We start from the raw sequence: 15,084 nt of genomic DNA, 5'->3' as shown, positions 1-15,084 counted from the left end.
CGTAAGCCCTACCTAACGACAACGGGAACCAAAAGAAGAAAATAAATAAAAATTCCAATAATTTGCGCCGGTCCCATGATTTTTCGTTTCGTTCCTTTCCGGTGCCCGATTAATTGGAGGCGAGCTCCTCGGGGTGGCGTAGGACAAGAGGGCGGAAGCAATTCAAGAGGAGCTGGAGCGACGCGCGTGCAACGGCGAATCGGGCAAACCGCATATCGGGTCGGCCTCGAGTAGGCCCACGAGCGATCGATTTGAAGGAACGGCGCCACGAGCAAAACTCATCGCGTTGCCATGACCTATGGGCTTTTTCGGGCATCCGCATCGTTTACTAGCGCGAAATTCAGTTTTTGTAAACTTTGTCATTTTCCCATTTGAATTCCGTTGTTAATCCCGGGATTCTCTAGGAGTGTTCAACCCGATTTAGGGCTTAGGGGCCGTGGGAAAACGAAGGCAGCCGGATGAATAAGACGACAGAAAGCAAACGCCCACGACAATTGAAAGCGTCAAAAAGACAAAAGAAGGGATGCAACACGAGGACTTCCCGGAGGTCACCCATCCTAGTACTACTCTCGCCCAAACTCGCTTAACCGGAGTTCGATGGGATCCGGTGCATGTGAGTTGGTATGATCGCATCCGTTAGCTTATAACGCCTAAAACTATATAAGCCATGTCGTAAGCCCTACCTAACGACAACGGGAACCAAAAGAAGAAAATAAATAAAAATTCCAATAATTTCAGCAGCGCGCCGGTCCCGCGGATTTTTCGTTTCGTTCCTTTCCGGTGCCCGATTAATTGGAGGCGAGCTCCTCGGGGTGGCGTAGGGAGGGCGGAAGCAATTCAAGAGGAGCTGGGCGACACGCGTGCGGCGAATCGGGCAAACCGCATATCGGGTCCGGCCTCGATTAGGCCTGAGCGATCGATTTGAAGGAACGGCGCCACGAGCAAAACTCATCGCGTTGCCATGACCTATGGGCTTTTTCGGGCATCCGCATCGTTTACTAGCGCGAAATTCAGTTTTTGTAAACTTTGTCATTTTCCCATTTGAATTCCGTTGTTAATCCCGGGATTCTCTAGGAGTGTTCAACCCGATTTAGGGCTTAGGGGCCGTGGGAAAACGAAGGCAGCCGGATGAATAAGGCGACGAAAGCAAACGCCCACGACAATTGAAAGCGTCAAAAAGACAAAAGAAGGGATGCAACACGAGGACTTCCCAGGAGGTCACCCATCCTAGTACTACTCTCGCCCAAACTCGCTTAACTTCGGAGTTCGATGGGATCCGGTGCATGTGAGTTGGTATGATCGCATCCGTTAGCTTATAACGCCTAAAACTATATAAGCCATGTCGTAAGCCCTACCTAACGACAACGGGAACCAAAAGAAGAAAATAAATAAAAATTCCAATAATTTAGCGCGCCGGTCCCGCATGATTTTTCGTTTCGTTCCTTTCCGGTGCCCGATTAATTGGAGCGAGCTCCTCGGGGTGGCGTAGGGACGAGGGCGGAAGCAATTCAAGAGGAGCTGGGCGGCACGCGTGCAGCGAATCGGGCAAACCGCATATCGGGTCCGGCCTCGAGTAGGCCTGAGCGATCGATTTGAAGGAGCGGCGCCACGAGCAAAACTCATCGCGTTGCCATGACCTATGGGCTTTTTCGGGCATCCGCATCGTTTACTAGCGCGAAATTCGGTTTTGTAAACTTTGTCATTTTCCCATTTGAATTCCGTTGTTAATCCGGGATTCTCTAGGAGTGTTCAACCCGATTTAGGGCTTAGGGCCGTGGGAAAGCGAAGGCGGATGAATAAGGCGACGAAAGCAAGCGCCCACGACAATTGAAGCGTCAAAAAGACAAAAGAAGGGATGCAACACGAGGACTTCCCAGGAGGTCACCCATCCTAGTACTACTCTCGCCCAAACTCGCTTAACCGGAGTTCTGATGGGATCCGGTGCATGTGAGTTGGTATGATCGCATCCGTTAGCTTATAACGCCTAAAACTATATAAGCCATGTCGTAAGCCCTACCTAACGACAACGGGAACCAAAAGAAGAAAATAAATAAAAATTCCAATAATTTCAGCGCCGGTCCGCGGATTTTTCGTTTCGTTCCTTTCCGGTGCCCGATTAATTGGAGGCGAGCTCCTCGGGGTGGCGTAGGGACAGAGGGCGGAAGCAATTCAAGAGGAGGCTGGAGCGGCGCGTGCAAGCGAATCGGGCAAACCGCATATCGGGTCCGGCCTCGAATTAGGCCAGCGATCGATTTGAGGGCGGCGCCACGAGCAAAACTCATTCGCGTTGCCATGACCTATGGGCTTTTTCGGGCATCCGCATCGTTTACTAGCGCGAAATTCGGTTTTGTAAACTTTGTCATTTTCCCATTTGAATTCCGTTGTTAATCCCGGGATTCTCTAGGAGTGTTCAACCCGATTTAGGGCTTAGGGGCCGTGGGAAAGCGAAGGCAGCCGGATGAATAAGACGACAGAAAGCAAACGCCCACGACAATTGAAGCGTCAAAAAGACAAAAAGAAGGGATGCAACACGAGGACTTCCCAGGAGGTCACCCATCCTAGTACTACTCTCGCCCAAACTCGCTTAACTTCGGAGTTCTGATGGGATCCGGTGCATGTGAGTTGGTATGATCGCATCCGTTAGCTTATAACGCCTAAAACTATATAAGCCATGTCGTAAGCCCTACCTAACGACAACGGGAACCAAAAGAAGAAAATAAATAAAAATTCCAATAATTTCAGCGCCGGTCCGGATTTTTCGTTTCGTTCCTTTCCGGTGCCCGATTAATTGGAGGCGAGCTCCTCGGGGTGGCGTAGGGACGAGGCGGAAGCAATTCAAGAGGAGGCTGGGCGGCGCGTGCAACGGCGAATCGGGCAAACCGCATATCGGGTCGGCCTCGAGTAGGCCTGACGATCGATTTGAAGGGAACGGCGCCACGAGCAAAACTCATTCGCGTTGCCATGACCTATGGGCTTTTTCGGGCATCCGGCATCGTTTACTAGCGCGAAATTCAGTTTTTGTAAACTTTGTCATTTTCCCATTTGAATTCCGTTGTTAATCCCGGGATTCTCTAGGAGTGTTCAACCCGATTTAGGGCTTAGGGGCCGTGGGAAACGAAGGCAGCGGATGAATAAGGCGACAGAAAGCAAAGCGCCCACGACAATTGAAAGCGTCAAAAAGACAAAAAGAAGGGATGCAACACGAGGACTTCCCAGGAGGTCACCCATCCTAGTACTACTCTCGCCCAAACTCGCTTAACTTCGGAGTTCTGATGGGATCCGGTGCATGTGAGTTGGTATGATCGCATCCGTTAGCTTATAACGCCTAAAACTATATAAGCCATGTCGTAAGCCCTACCTAACGACAACGGGAACCAAAAGAAGAAAATAAATAAAAATTCCAATAATTTGTGCGCCGGTCCATGATTTTTCGTTTCGTTCCTTTCCGGTGCCCGATTAATTGGAGCGAGCTCCTCGGGGTGGCGTAGGGACGAGGCGGAAGCAATTCAAGAGGAGGCTGGGCGGCGCGTGCAAGCGAATCGGGCAAACCGCATATCGGGTCGGCCTCGAGTAGGCCCTGAGCGATCGATTTGAAGGAAGCGGCGCCACGAGCAAAACTCATTCGCGTTGCCATGACCTATGGGCTTTTCGGGCATCCGGCATCGTTTACTAGCGCGAAATTCAGTTTTTGTAAACTTTGTCATTTTCCCATTTGAATTCCGTTGTTAATCCCGGGATTCTCTAGGAGTGTTCAACCCGATTTAGGGCTTAGGGGCCGTGGGAAAACGAAGGCAGCGGATGAATAAGGCGACGAAAGCAAGCGCCACGACAATTGAAGCGTCAAAAAGACAAAAAGAAGGGATGCAACACGAGGACTTCCCAGGAGGTCACCCATCCTAGTACTACTCTCGCCCAAACTCGCTTAACTTCGGAGTTCTGATGGGATCCGGTGCATGTGAGTTGGTATGATCGCATCCGTTAGCTTATAACGCCTAAAACTATATAAGCCATGTCGTAAGCCCTACCTAACGACAACGGGAACCAAAAGAAGAAAATAAATAAAAATTCCAATAATTTGTGCGCCGGTCCCGCGGATTTTTCGTTTCGTTCCTTTCCGGTGCCCGATTAATTGGAGGCGAGCTCCTCGGGGTGGCGTAGGGACGAGGCGGAAGCAATTCAAGAGGAGCTGGGCGACGCGCGTGCAGCGAATCGGGCAAACCGCATATCGGGTCCGGCCTCGAGTAGGCCCTGAGCGATCGATTTGAAGGAACGGCGCCACGAGCAAAACTCATCGCGTTGCCATGACCTATGGGCTTTTTGGGCATCCGCATCGTTTACTAGCGCGAAATTCAGTTTTTGTAAACTTTGTCATTTTCCCATTTGAATTCCGTTGTTAATCCGGGATTCTCTAGGAGTGTTCAACCCGATTTAGGGCTTAGGGGCGTGGGAAAGCGAAGGCAGCGGATGAATAAGGCGACGAAAGCAAAGCGCCCACGACAATTGAAGCGTCAAAAGACAAAAGAAGGGATGCAACACGAGGACTTCGGAGGTCACCCATCCTAGTACTACTCTCGCCCAAACTCGCTTAACCGGAGTTCGATGGGATCCGGTGCATGTGAGTTGGTATGATCGCATCCGTTAGCTTATAACGCCTAAAACTATATAAGCCATGTCGTAAGCCCTACCTAACGACAACGGGAACCAAAAGAAGAAAATAAATAAAAATTCCAATAATTTGCGCCGGTCCCGCGGATTTTTCGTTTCGTTCCTTTCCGGTGCCCGATTAATTGGAAGGCGAGCTCCTCGGGGTGGCGTAGGGGAGGCGGAAGCAATTCAAGAGGAGGCTGGGCGGCGCGTGCAAGCGAATCGGGCAAACCGCATATCGGGTCCGGCCTCGAATTAGGCCCACGATCGATTTGAAGGAACGGCGCCACGAGCAAAACTCATTCGCGTTGCCATGACCTATGGGCTTTTTCGGGCATCCGGCATCGTTTACTAGCGCGAAATTCAGTTTTTGTAAACTTTGTCATTTTCCCATTTGAATTCCGTTGTTAATCCCGGGATTCTCTAGGAGTGTTCAACCCGATTTAGGGCTTAGGGGCCGTGGGAAAACGAAGGCAGCCGGATGAATAAGGCGACGAAAGCAAACGCCCACGACAATTGAAAGCGTCAAAAAGACAAAAAGAAGGGATGCAACACGAGGACTTCCCAGGAGGTCACCCATCCTAGTACTACTCTCGCCCAAACTCGCTTAACCGGAGTTCTGATGGGATCCGGTGCATGTGAGTTGGTATGATCGCATCCGTTAGCTTATAACGCCTAAAACTATATAAGCCATGTCGTAAGCCCTACCTAACGACAACGGGAACCAAAAGAAGAAAATAAATAAAAATTCCAATAATTTCAGCAGTGCGCCGGTCCATGATTTTTCGTTTCGTTCCTTTCCGGTGCCCGATTAATTGGAAGCGAGCTCCTCGGGGTGGCGTAGGGACGAGGCGGAAGCAATTCAAGAGGAGGAGCGCGTGCAGCGAATCGGGCAAACCGCATATCGGGTCGGCCTCGAGTAGGCCCTGAGCGATCGATTTGAAGGAGCGGCGCCACGAGCAAAACTCATCGCGTTGCCATGACCTATGGGCTTTTTGGGCATCCGACGCATCGTTTACTAGCGCGAAATTCAGTTTTTGTAAACTTTGTCATTTTCCCATTTGAATTCCGTTGTTAATCCCGGGATTCTCTAGGAGTGTTCAACCCGATTTAGGGCTTAGGGGCCGTGGGAAAAGCGAAGGCAGCGGATGAATAAGGCGACGAAAGCAAAGCGCCACGACAATTGAAGCGTCAAAAAGACAAAAGAAGGGATGCAACACGAGGACTTCCCGGAGGTCACCCATCCTAGTACTACTCTCGCCCAAACTCGCTTAACTTCGGAGTTCGATGGGATCCGGTGCATGTGAGTTGGTATGATCGCATCCGTTAGCTTATAACGCCTAAAACTATATAAGCCATGTCGTAAGCCCTACCTAACGACAACGGGAACCAAAAGAAGAAAATAAATAAAAATTCCAATAATTTCAGCAGCGCCGGTCCGGATTTTTCGTTTCGTTCCTTTCCGGTGCCCGATTAATTGGAGGCGAGCTCCTCGGGGTGGCGTAGGGAGGCGGAAGCAATTCAAGAGGAGCGCGCGTGCAAGCGAATCGGGCAAACCGCATATCGGGTCGGCCTCGAATTAGGCCTGAGCGATCGATTTGAGGAACGGCGCCACGAGCAAAACTCATTGCGTTGCCATGACCTATGGGCTTTTTCGGGCATCCGGCATCGTTTACTAGCGCGAAATTCAGTTTTTGTAAACTTTGTCATTTTCCCATTTGAATTCCGTTGTTAATCCCGGGATTCTCTAGGAGTGTTCAACCCGATTTAGGGCTTAGGGGCCGTGGGAAAGCGAAGGCAGCGGATGAATAAGGCGACGAAAGCAAGCGCCACGACAATTGAAGCGTCAAAAGACAAAAGAAGGGATGCAACACGAGGACTTCGGAGGTCACCCATCCTAGTACTACTCTCGCCCAAACTCGCTTAACCGGAGTTCTGATGGGATCCGGTGCATGTGAGTTGGTATGATCGCATCCGTTAGCTTATAACGCCTAAAACTATATAAGCCATGTCGTAAGCCCTACCTAACGACAACGGGAACCAAAAGAAGAAAATAAATAAAAATTCCAATAATTTCAGTGCGCCGGTCCATGATTTTTCGTTTCGTTCCTTTCCGGTGCCCGATTAATTGGAAGCGAGCTCCTCGGGGTGGCGTAGGGCGGAGGCGGAAGCAATTCAAGAGGAGGCTGGGCGCGCGCGTGCGAATCGGGCAAACCGCATATCGGGTCGGCCTCGAAGTGGGCCTGAGCGATCGATTTGAAGGAGCGGCGCCACGAGCAAAACTCATCGCGTTGCCATGACCTATGGGCTTTTTCGGGCATCCGGCATCGTTTACTAGCGCGAAATTCAGTTTTTGTAAACTTTGTCATTTTCCCATTTGAATTCCGTTGTTAATCCCGGGATTCTCTAGGAGTGTTCAACCCGATTTAGGGCTTAGGGGCCGTGGGAAAGCGAAGGCAGCGGATGAATAAGGCGACGAAAGCAAAGCGCCCACGACAATTGAAAGCGTCAAAAAGACAAAAAGAAGGGATGCAACACGAGGACTTCCCGGAGGTCACCCATCCTAGTACTACTCTCGCCCAAACTCGCTTAACCGGAGTTACTGATGGGATCCGGTGCATGTGAGTTGGTATGATCGCATCCGTTAGCTTATAACGCCTAAAACTATATAAGCCATGTCGTAAGCCCTACCTAACGACAGCGGGAACCAAAAGAAGAAAATAAATAAAAATTCCAATAATTTGTGCGCCGGTCCATGATTTTTCGTTTCGTTCCTTTCCGGTGCCCGATTAATTGGAAGCGAGCTCCTCGGGGTGGCGTAGGGACGAGGCGGAAGCAATTCAAGAGGAGGCTGGGCGGCAGCGTGCAACAGCGAATCGGGCAAACCGCATATCGGGTCGGCCTCGAGTAGGCCTGAGCGATCGATTTGGAAGGAGCGGCGCCACGAGCAAAACTCATCGCGTTGCCATGACCTATGGGCTTTTTGGGCATCCGGCATCGTTTACTAGCGCGAAATTCAGTTTTTGTAAACTTTGTCATTTTCCCATTTGAATTCCGTTGTTAATCCCGGGATTCTCTAGGAGTGTTCAACCCGATTTAGGGCTTAGGGGCCGTGGGAAAGCGAAGGCAGCGGATGAATAAGGCGACGAAAGCAAAGCGCCCACGACAATTGAAGCGTCAAAAAGACAAAAAGAAGGATGCAACACGAGGACTTCCCAGGAGGTCACCCATCCTAGTACTACTCTCGCCCAAACTCGCTTAACTTCGGAGTTCTGATGGGATCCGGTGCATGTGAGTTGGTATGATCGCATCCGTTAGCTTATAACGCCTAAAACTATATAAGCCATGTCGTAAGCCCTACCTAACGACAACGGGAACCAAAAGAAGAAAATAAATAAAAATTCCAATAATTTGTGCGCCGGTCCATGATTTTTCGTTTCGTTCCTTTCCGGTGCCCGATTAATTGGAGGCGAGCTCCTCGGGGTGGCGTAGGGACGAGGCGGAAGCAATTCAAGAGGAGGCTGGGCGGCAGCGCGTGCAGCGAATCGGGCAAACCGCATATCTGGTCGGCCTCGAGTAGGCCTGAGCGATCGATTTGAAGGAGCGGCGCCACGAGCAAAACTCATCGCGTTGCCATGACCTATGGGCTTTTTCGGGCATCCGGCATCGTTTACTAGCGCGAAATTCAGTTTTGTAAACTTTGTCATTTTCCCATTTGAATTCCGTTGTTAATCCCGGGATTCTCTAGGAGTGTTCAACCCGATTTAGGGCTTAGGGGCCGTGGGAAAAGCGAAGGCAGCGGATGAATAAGGCGGCGAAAGCAAGCGCCCACGACAATTGAAAGCGTCAAAAAGACAAAAAGAAGGGATGCAACACGAGGACTTCCCAGGAGGTCACCCATCCTAGTACTACTCTCGCCCAAACTCGCTTAACCGGAGTTACTGATGGGATCCGGTGCATGTGAGTTGGTATGATCGCATCCGTTAGCTTATAACGCCTAAAACTATATAAGCCATGTCGTAAGCCCTACCTAACGACAACGGGAACCAAAAGAAGAAAATAAATAAAAATTCCAATAATTTGTGCGCGGTCCATGATTTTTCGTTTCGTTCCTTTCCGGTGCCCGATTAATTGGAAGCGAGCTCCTCGGGGTGGCGTAGGGCGAGGCGGAAGCAATTCAAGAGGAGGCTGGGCGGCAGCGTGCAGCGAATCGGGCAAACCGCATATCGGGTCGGCCTCGAGTAGGCCTGAGCGATCGATTTGAAGGAGCGGCGCCACGAGCAAAACTCATTGCGTTGCCATGACCTATGGGCTTTTTCGGGCATCCGGCATCGTTTACTAGCGCGAAATTCAGTTTTTGTAAACTTTGTCATTTTCCCATTTGAATTCCGTTGTTAATCCCGGGATTCTCTAGGAGTGTTCAACCCGATTTAGGGCTTAGGGGCCGTGGGAAAGCGAAGGCAGCGGATGAATAAGGCGACGAAAGCAAGCGCCCACGACAATTGAAGCGTCAAAAAGACAAAAGAAGGGATGCAACACGAGGACTTCAGGAGGTCACCCATCCTAGTACTACTCTCGCCCAAACTCGCTTAACTTCGGAGTTACGATGGGATCCGGTGCATGTGAGTTGGTATGATCGCATCCGTTAGCTTATAACGCCTAAAACTATATAAGCCATGTCGTAAGCCCTACCTAACGACAGCGGGAACCAAAAGAAGAAAATAAATAAAAATTCCAATAATTTGTGCGCCGGTCCATGATTTTTCGTTTCGTTCCTTTCCGGTGCCCGATTAATTGGAGGCGAGCTCCTCGGGGTGGCGTAGGGACAGAGGCGGAAGCAATTCAAGAGGAGGCTGGGCGGCAGCGCGTGCAGCGAATCGGGCAAACCGCATATCGGAGTCGGCCTCGATTAGGCCTGAGCGATCGATTTGGAGGAGCGGCGCCACGAGCAAAACTCATTGCGTTGCCATGACCTATGGGCTTTTGGGCATCCGGCCGTTTACTAGCGCGAAATTGGTTTTGTAAACTTTGTCATTTTCCCATTTGAATTCCGTTGTTAATCCGGGATTCTCTAGGAGTGTTCAACCCGATTTAGGGCTTAGGGGCCGTGGGAAAGCGAAGGCAGCGGATGAATAAGGCGACGAAAGCAAGCGCCCACGACAATTGAAGCGTCAAAAAGACAAAAGAAGGATGCAACACGAGGACTTCGGAGGTCACCCATCCTAGTACTACTCTCGCCCAAACTCGCTTAACCGGAGTTACGATGGGATCGGTGCATGTGAGTTGGTATGATCGCATCCGTTAGCTTATAACGCCTAAAACTATATAAGCCATGTCGTAAGCCCTACCTAACGACAGCGGGAACCAAAAGAAGAAAATAAATAAAAATTCCAATAATTTGTGTGCCGGTCCATGATTTTTCGTTTCGTTCCTTTCGGTGCCCGATTAATTGGAAGCGAGCTCCTCGGGGTGGCGTAGGACGAGGCGGAAGCAATTCAAGAGGAGGCTGGGCGGCAGCGCGTGCAGCGAATCGGGCAAACCGCATATCGGGGTCGGCCTCGAGTAGGCCTGAGCGATCGATTTGAAGGAGCGGCGCCACGAGCAAAACTCATTGCGTTGCCATGACCTATGGGCTTTTTCGGGCATCCGGCATCGTTTACTAGCGCGAAATTCAGTTTTTGTAAACTTTGTCATTTTCCCATTTGAATTCCGTTGTTAATCCCGGGATTCTCTAGGAGTGTTCAACCCGATTTAGGGCTTAGGGGCCGTGGGAAAAGCGAAGGCAGCCGGATGAATAAGGCGACGAAAGCAAGCGCCCACGACAATTGAAAGCGTCAAAAAGACAAAAGAAGGGATGCAACACGAGGACTTCGGAGGTCACCCATCCTAGTACTACTCTCGCCCAAACTCGCTTAACCGGAGTTGATGGGATCCGGTGCATGTGAGTTGGTATGATCGCATCCGTTAGCTTATAACGCCTAAAACTATATAAGCCATGTCGTAAGCCCTACCTAACGACAACGGGAACCAAAAGAAGAAAATAAATAAAAATTCCAATAATTTGTGCCGGTCCATGATTTTTCGTTTCGTTCCTTTCCGGTGCCCGATTAATTGGAAGCGAGCTCCTCGGGGTGGCGTAGGACGGAGGCGGAAGCAATTCAAGAGGAGGCTGGGCGGCAGCGTGCAGCGAATCGGGCAAACCGCATATCGGGTCGGCCTCGAGTGGGCCTGAGCGATCGATTTGGAGGAGCGGCGCCACGAGCAAAACTCATTGCGTTGCCATGACCTATGGGCTTTCGGGCATCCGGCATCGTTTACTAGCGCGAAATTCAGTTTTTGTAAACTTTGTCATTTTCCCATTTGAATTCCGTTGTTAATCCGGGATTCTCTAGGAGTGTTCAACCCGATTTAGGGCTTAGGGGCCGTGGGAAAAGCGAAGGCAGCGGATGAATAAGGCGACGAAAGCAAGCGCCCACGACAATTGAAGCGTCAAAAGACAAAAGAAGGATGCAACACGAGGACTTCCCGGAGGTCACCCATCCTAGTACTACTCTCGCCCAAACTCGCTTAACCGGAGTTACGATGGGATCCGGTGCATGTGAGTTGGTATGATCGCATCCGTTAGCTTATAACGCCTAAAACTATATAAGCCATGTCGTAAGCCCTACCTAACGACAGCGGGAACCAAAAGAAGAAAATAAATAAAAATTCCAATAATTTTTGTGCCGGTCCATGATTTTTCGTTTCGTTCCTTTCGGTGCCCGATTAATTGGAAGCGAGCTCCTCGGGGTGGCGTAGGGACGAGGCGGAAGCAATTCAAGAGGAGGCTGGGCGGCAGCGCGTGCAGCGAATCGGGCAAACCGCATATCGGGTCGGCCTCGAGTGGGCCTGAGCGATCGATTTGGAGGAGCGGCGCCACGAGCAAAACTCATTGCGTTGCCATGACCTATGGGCTTTTTCGGGCATCCGGCATCGTTTACTAGCGCGAAATTGGTTTTTGTAAACTTTGTCATTTTCCCATTTGAATTCCGTTGTTAATCCCGGGATTCTCTAGGAGTGTTCAACCCGATTTAGGGCTTAGGGGCCGTGGGAAAGCGAAGGCAGCGGATGAATAAGGCGACGAAAGCAAGCGCCCACGACAATTGAAGCGTCAAAAAGACAAAAGAAGGGATGCAACACGAGGACTTCCCGGAGGTCACCCATCCTAGTACTACTCTCGCCCAAACTCGCTTAACCGGAGTTCTGATGGGATCCGGTGCATGTGAGTTGGTATGATCGCATCCGTTAGCTTATAACGCCTAAAACTATATAAGCCATGTCGTAAGCCCTACCTAACGACAACGGGAACCAAAAGAAGAAAATAAATAAAAATTCCAATAATTTGTGCGCCGGTCCATGATTTTTCGTTTCGTTCCTTTCCGGTGCCCGATTAATTGGAAGCGAGCTCCTCGGGGTGGCGTAGGGACGGAGGCGGAAGCAATTCAAGAGGAGGCTGGGCGGCAGCGCGTGCAGCGAATCGGGCAAACCGCATATCGGGTCGGCCTCGAGTGGGCCTGAGCGATCGATTTGGAAGGAGCGGCGCCACGAGCAAAACTCATTGCGTTGCCATGACCTATGGGCTTTTTCGGGCATCCGGCATCGTTTACTAGCGCGAAATTCAGTTTTGTAAACTTTGTCATTTTCCCATTTGAATTCCGTTGTTAATCCGGGATTCTCTAGGAGTGTTCAACCCGATTTAGGGCTTAGGGGCGTGGGAAAGCGAAGCGCAGCGGATGAATAAGGCGACGAAAGCAAGCGCCCACGACAATTGAAGCGTCAAAAGACAAAAGAAGGGATGCAACACGAGGACTTCCCAGGAGTCACCCATCCTAGTACTACTCTCGCCCAAACTCGCTTAACCGGAGTTACGATGGGATCCGGTGCATGTGAGTTGGTATGATCGCATCCGTTAGCTTATAACGCCTAAAACTATATAAGCCATGTCGTAAGCCCTACCTAACGACAGCGGGAACCAAAAGAAGAAAATAAATAAAAATTCCAATAATTTTGCGCCGGTCCGATTTTTCGTTTCGTTCCTTTCCGGTGCCCGATTAATTGGAAGCGAGCTCCTCGGGGTGGCGTAGGGACGAGGCGGAAGCAATTCAAGAGGAGGCTGGGCGGCGCGTGCCAGCGAATCGGGCAAACCGCATATCGGGTCGGCCTCGATTAGGCCTGAGCGATCGATTTGAAGGAGCGGCGCCACGAGCAAAACTCATTGCGTTGCCATGACCTATGGGCTTTTTCGGGCATCCGGCATCGTTTACTAGCGCGAAATTCAGTTTTTGTAAACTTTGTCATTTTCCCATTTGAATTCCGTTGTTAATCCCGGGATTCTCTAGGAGTGTTCAACCCGATTTAGGGCTTAGGGGCCGTGGGAAAGCGAAGGCAGCGGATGAATAAGGCGGACGAAAGCAAAGCGCCCACGACAATTGAAGCGTCAAAAAGACAAAAGAAGGGATGCAACACGAGGACTTCCCAGGAGGTCACCCATCCTAGTACTACTCTCGCCCAAACTCGCTTAACTTCGGAGTTACGATGGGATCGGTGCATGTGAGTTGGTATGATCGCATCCGTTAGCTTATAACGCCTAAAACTATATAAGCCATGTCGTAAGCCCTACCTAACGACAACGGGAACCAAAAGAAGAAAATAAATAAAAATTCCAATAATTTTGTGCGCGGTCCATGATTTTTCGTTTCGTTCCTTTCCGGTGCCCGATTAATTGGAAGCGAGCTCCTCGGGGTGGCGTAGGGCAGAGGCGGAAGCAATTCAAGAGGAGGCTGGGCGGCAGCGCGTGCAGCGAATCGGGCAAACCGCATATCGGGGTCGGCCTCGAGTGGGCCTGAGCGATCGATTTGGAGGAGCGGCGCCACGAGCAAAACTCATTGCGTTGCCATGACCTATGGGCTTTCGGGCATCGCGCATCGTTTACTAAGCGCGAAATTGGTTTTGTAAACTTTGTCATTTTCCCATTTGAATTCCGTTGTTAATCCCGGGATTCTCTAGGAGTGTTCAACCCGATTTAGGGCTTAGGGGCCGTGGGAAAGCGAAGGCAGCGGATGAATAAGGCGGCGAAAGCAAGCGCCCACGACAATTGAAGCGTCAAAAAGACAAAAGAAGGGATGCAACACGAGGACTTCCCGGAGGTCACCCATCCTAGTACTACTCTCGCCCAAACTCGCTTAACTTCGGAGTTGATGGGATCCGGTGCATGTGAGTTGGTATGATCGCATCCGTTAGCTTATAACGCCTAAAACTATATAAGCCATGTCGTAAGCCCTACCTAGCGACAGCGGGAACCAAAAGAAGAAAATAAATAAAAATTCCAATAATTTGTGCGCGGTCCATGATTTTTCGTTTCGTTCCTTTCCGGTGCCCGATTAATTGGAAGCGAGCTCCTCGGGGTGGCGTAGGGCGAGGCGGAAGCAATTCAAGAGGAGGCTGGGCGGCAGGCGTGCAAGCGAATCGGGCAAACCGCATATCGGGGTCGGCCTCGAGTGGGCCTGAGCGATCGATTTGAAGGAGCGGCGCCACGAGCAAAACTCATCGCGTTGCCATGACCTATGGGCTTTTTCGGGCATCCGGCATCGTTTACTAGCGCGAAATTCAGTTTTTGTAAACTTTGTCATTTTCCCATTTGAATTCCGTTGTTAATCCCGGGATTCTCTAGGAGTGTTCAACCCGATTTAGGGCTTAGGGGCGTGGGAAAGCGAAGGCAGCGGATGAATAAGGCGACGAAAGCAAGCGCCCACGACAATTGAAGCGTCAAAAAGACAAAAGAAGGGATGCAACACGAGGACTTCGGAGGTCACCCATCCTAGTACTACTCTCGCCCAAACTCGCTTAACCGGAGTTACGATGGGATCGGTGCATGTGAGTTGGTATGATCGCATCCGTTAGCTTATAACGCCTAAAACTATATAAGCCATGTCGTAAGCCCTACCTAACGACAGCGGGAACCAAAAGAAGAAAATAAATAAAAATTCCAATAATTTGTGCGCCGGTCCATGATTTTTCGTTTCGTTCCTTTCGGTGCCCGATTAATTGGAAGCGAGCTCCTCGGGGTGGCGTAGGGCGAGGCGGAAGCAATTCAAGAGGAGGCTGGGCGGCGGCGTGCAGCGAATCGGGCAAACCGCATATCGGGTCGGCCTCGAGTTAGGCCTGAGCGATCGATTTGAAGGAAGCGGCGCCACGAGCAAAACTCATTGCGTTGCCATGACCTATGGGCTTTTTCGGGCATCCGGCATCGTTTACTAGCGCGAAATTCAGTTTTTGTAAACTTTGTCATTTTCCCATTTGAATTCCGTTGTTAATCCCGGGATTCTCTAGGAGTGTTCAACCCGATTTAGGGCTTAGGGGCCGTGGGAAAGCGAAGGCAGCGGATGAATAAGGCGCGAAAGC

General features: G+C 50.6%; 6 non-coding genes and 13 pseudogenes across 6 annotated transcripts; all 19 read right to left on the bottom strand.

Moving 5' to 3' along the window:
- Positions 1-520: 520 nt before the first annotated feature.
- LOC148920762 (5S ribosomal RNA) lies at positions 521-635 on the bottom strand (annotated as a pseudogene).
- A 554-nt stretch (positions 636-1,189) lies between these two features.
- On the bottom strand, positions 1,190-1,307 carry LOC148920761 (5S ribosomal RNA). The gene has a single exon (XR_016123484.1). It is a non-coding gene; the product is annotated as a 5S ribosomal RNA (ribosomal RNA).
- A 545-nt stretch (positions 1,308-1,852) lies between these two features.
- On the bottom strand, positions 1,853-1,969 carry LOC148920760 (5S ribosomal RNA; annotated as a pseudogene).
- Positions 1,970-2,520: 551 nt separating this feature from the next.
- On the bottom strand, positions 2,521-2,639 carry LOC148920759 (5S ribosomal RNA). Its single transcript, XR_016123478.1, has one exon. It is a non-coding gene; the product is annotated as a 5S ribosomal RNA (ribosomal RNA).
- A 552-nt stretch (positions 2,640-3,191) lies between these two features.
- Positions 3,192-3,310, bottom strand: LOC148920758 (5S ribosomal RNA). Its single transcript, XR_016123477.1, has one exon. It is a non-coding gene; the product is annotated as a 5S ribosomal RNA (ribosomal RNA).
- Positions 3,311-3,858: 548 nt separating this feature from the next.
- LOC148920757 (5S ribosomal RNA) lies at positions 3,859-3,977 on the bottom strand. Its single transcript, XR_016123476.1, has one exon. It is a non-coding gene; the product is annotated as a 5S ribosomal RNA (ribosomal RNA).
- A 547-nt stretch (positions 3,978-4,524) lies between these two features.
- Positions 4,525-4,637, bottom strand: LOC148920756 (5S ribosomal RNA; annotated as a pseudogene).
- Positions 4,638-5,187: 550 nt separating this feature from the next.
- Positions 5,188-5,304, bottom strand: LOC148920755 (5S ribosomal RNA; annotated as a pseudogene).
- A 548-nt stretch (positions 5,305-5,852) lies between these two features.
- On the bottom strand, positions 5,853-5,969 carry LOC148920754 (5S ribosomal RNA). Its single transcript, XR_016123492.1, has one exon. It is a non-coding gene; the product is annotated as a 5S ribosomal RNA (ribosomal RNA).
- A 537-nt stretch (positions 5,970-6,506) lies between these two features.
- LOC148920753 (5S ribosomal RNA) lies at positions 6,507-6,620 on the bottom strand (annotated as a pseudogene).
- A 550-nt stretch (positions 6,621-7,170) lies between these two features.
- On the bottom strand, positions 7,171-7,287 carry LOC148920752 (5S ribosomal RNA; annotated as a pseudogene).
- Positions 7,288-7,838: 551 nt separating this feature from the next.
- On the bottom strand, positions 7,839-7,957 carry LOC148920751 (5S ribosomal RNA). Its single transcript, XR_016123481.1, has one exon. It is a non-coding gene; the product is annotated as a 5S ribosomal RNA (ribosomal RNA).
- A 551-nt stretch (positions 7,958-8,508) lies between these two features.
- LOC148920750 (5S ribosomal RNA) lies at positions 8,509-8,626 on the bottom strand (annotated as a pseudogene).
- Positions 8,627-9,171: 545 nt separating this feature from the next.
- Positions 9,172-9,288, bottom strand: LOC148920749 (5S ribosomal RNA; annotated as a pseudogene).
- A 1,860-nt stretch (positions 9,289-11,148) lies between these two features.
- Positions 11,149-11,264, bottom strand: LOC148920748 (5S ribosomal RNA; annotated as a pseudogene).
- Positions 11,265-11,811: 547 nt separating this feature from the next.
- Positions 11,812-11,927, bottom strand: LOC148920747 (5S ribosomal RNA; annotated as a pseudogene).
- A 548-nt stretch (positions 11,928-12,475) lies between these two features.
- Positions 12,476-12,591, bottom strand: LOC148920746 (5S ribosomal RNA; annotated as a pseudogene).
- Positions 12,592-13,137: 546 nt separating this feature from the next.
- On the bottom strand, positions 13,138-13,255 carry LOC148920745 (5S ribosomal RNA; annotated as a pseudogene).
- Positions 13,256-13,802: 547 nt separating this feature from the next.
- LOC148920744 (5S ribosomal RNA) lies at positions 13,803-13,918 on the bottom strand (annotated as a pseudogene).
- Positions 13,919-15,084: the final 1,166 nt, after the last annotated feature.

The sequence above is a fragment of the Prunus mume genome, linkage group LG1 (genome assembly GCF_029339155.1).
Source record: "Prunus mume cultivar Tortuosa linkage group LG1, ASM2933915v1, whole genome shotgun sequence".
Lineage (NCBI taxonomy): Eukaryota > Viridiplantae > Streptophyta > Magnoliopsida > Rosales > Rosaceae > Prunus > Prunus mume.
Note: the sequence above shows the minus strand (reverse complement) of the source record. Positions and strands in the feature narration are given on the sequence as shown.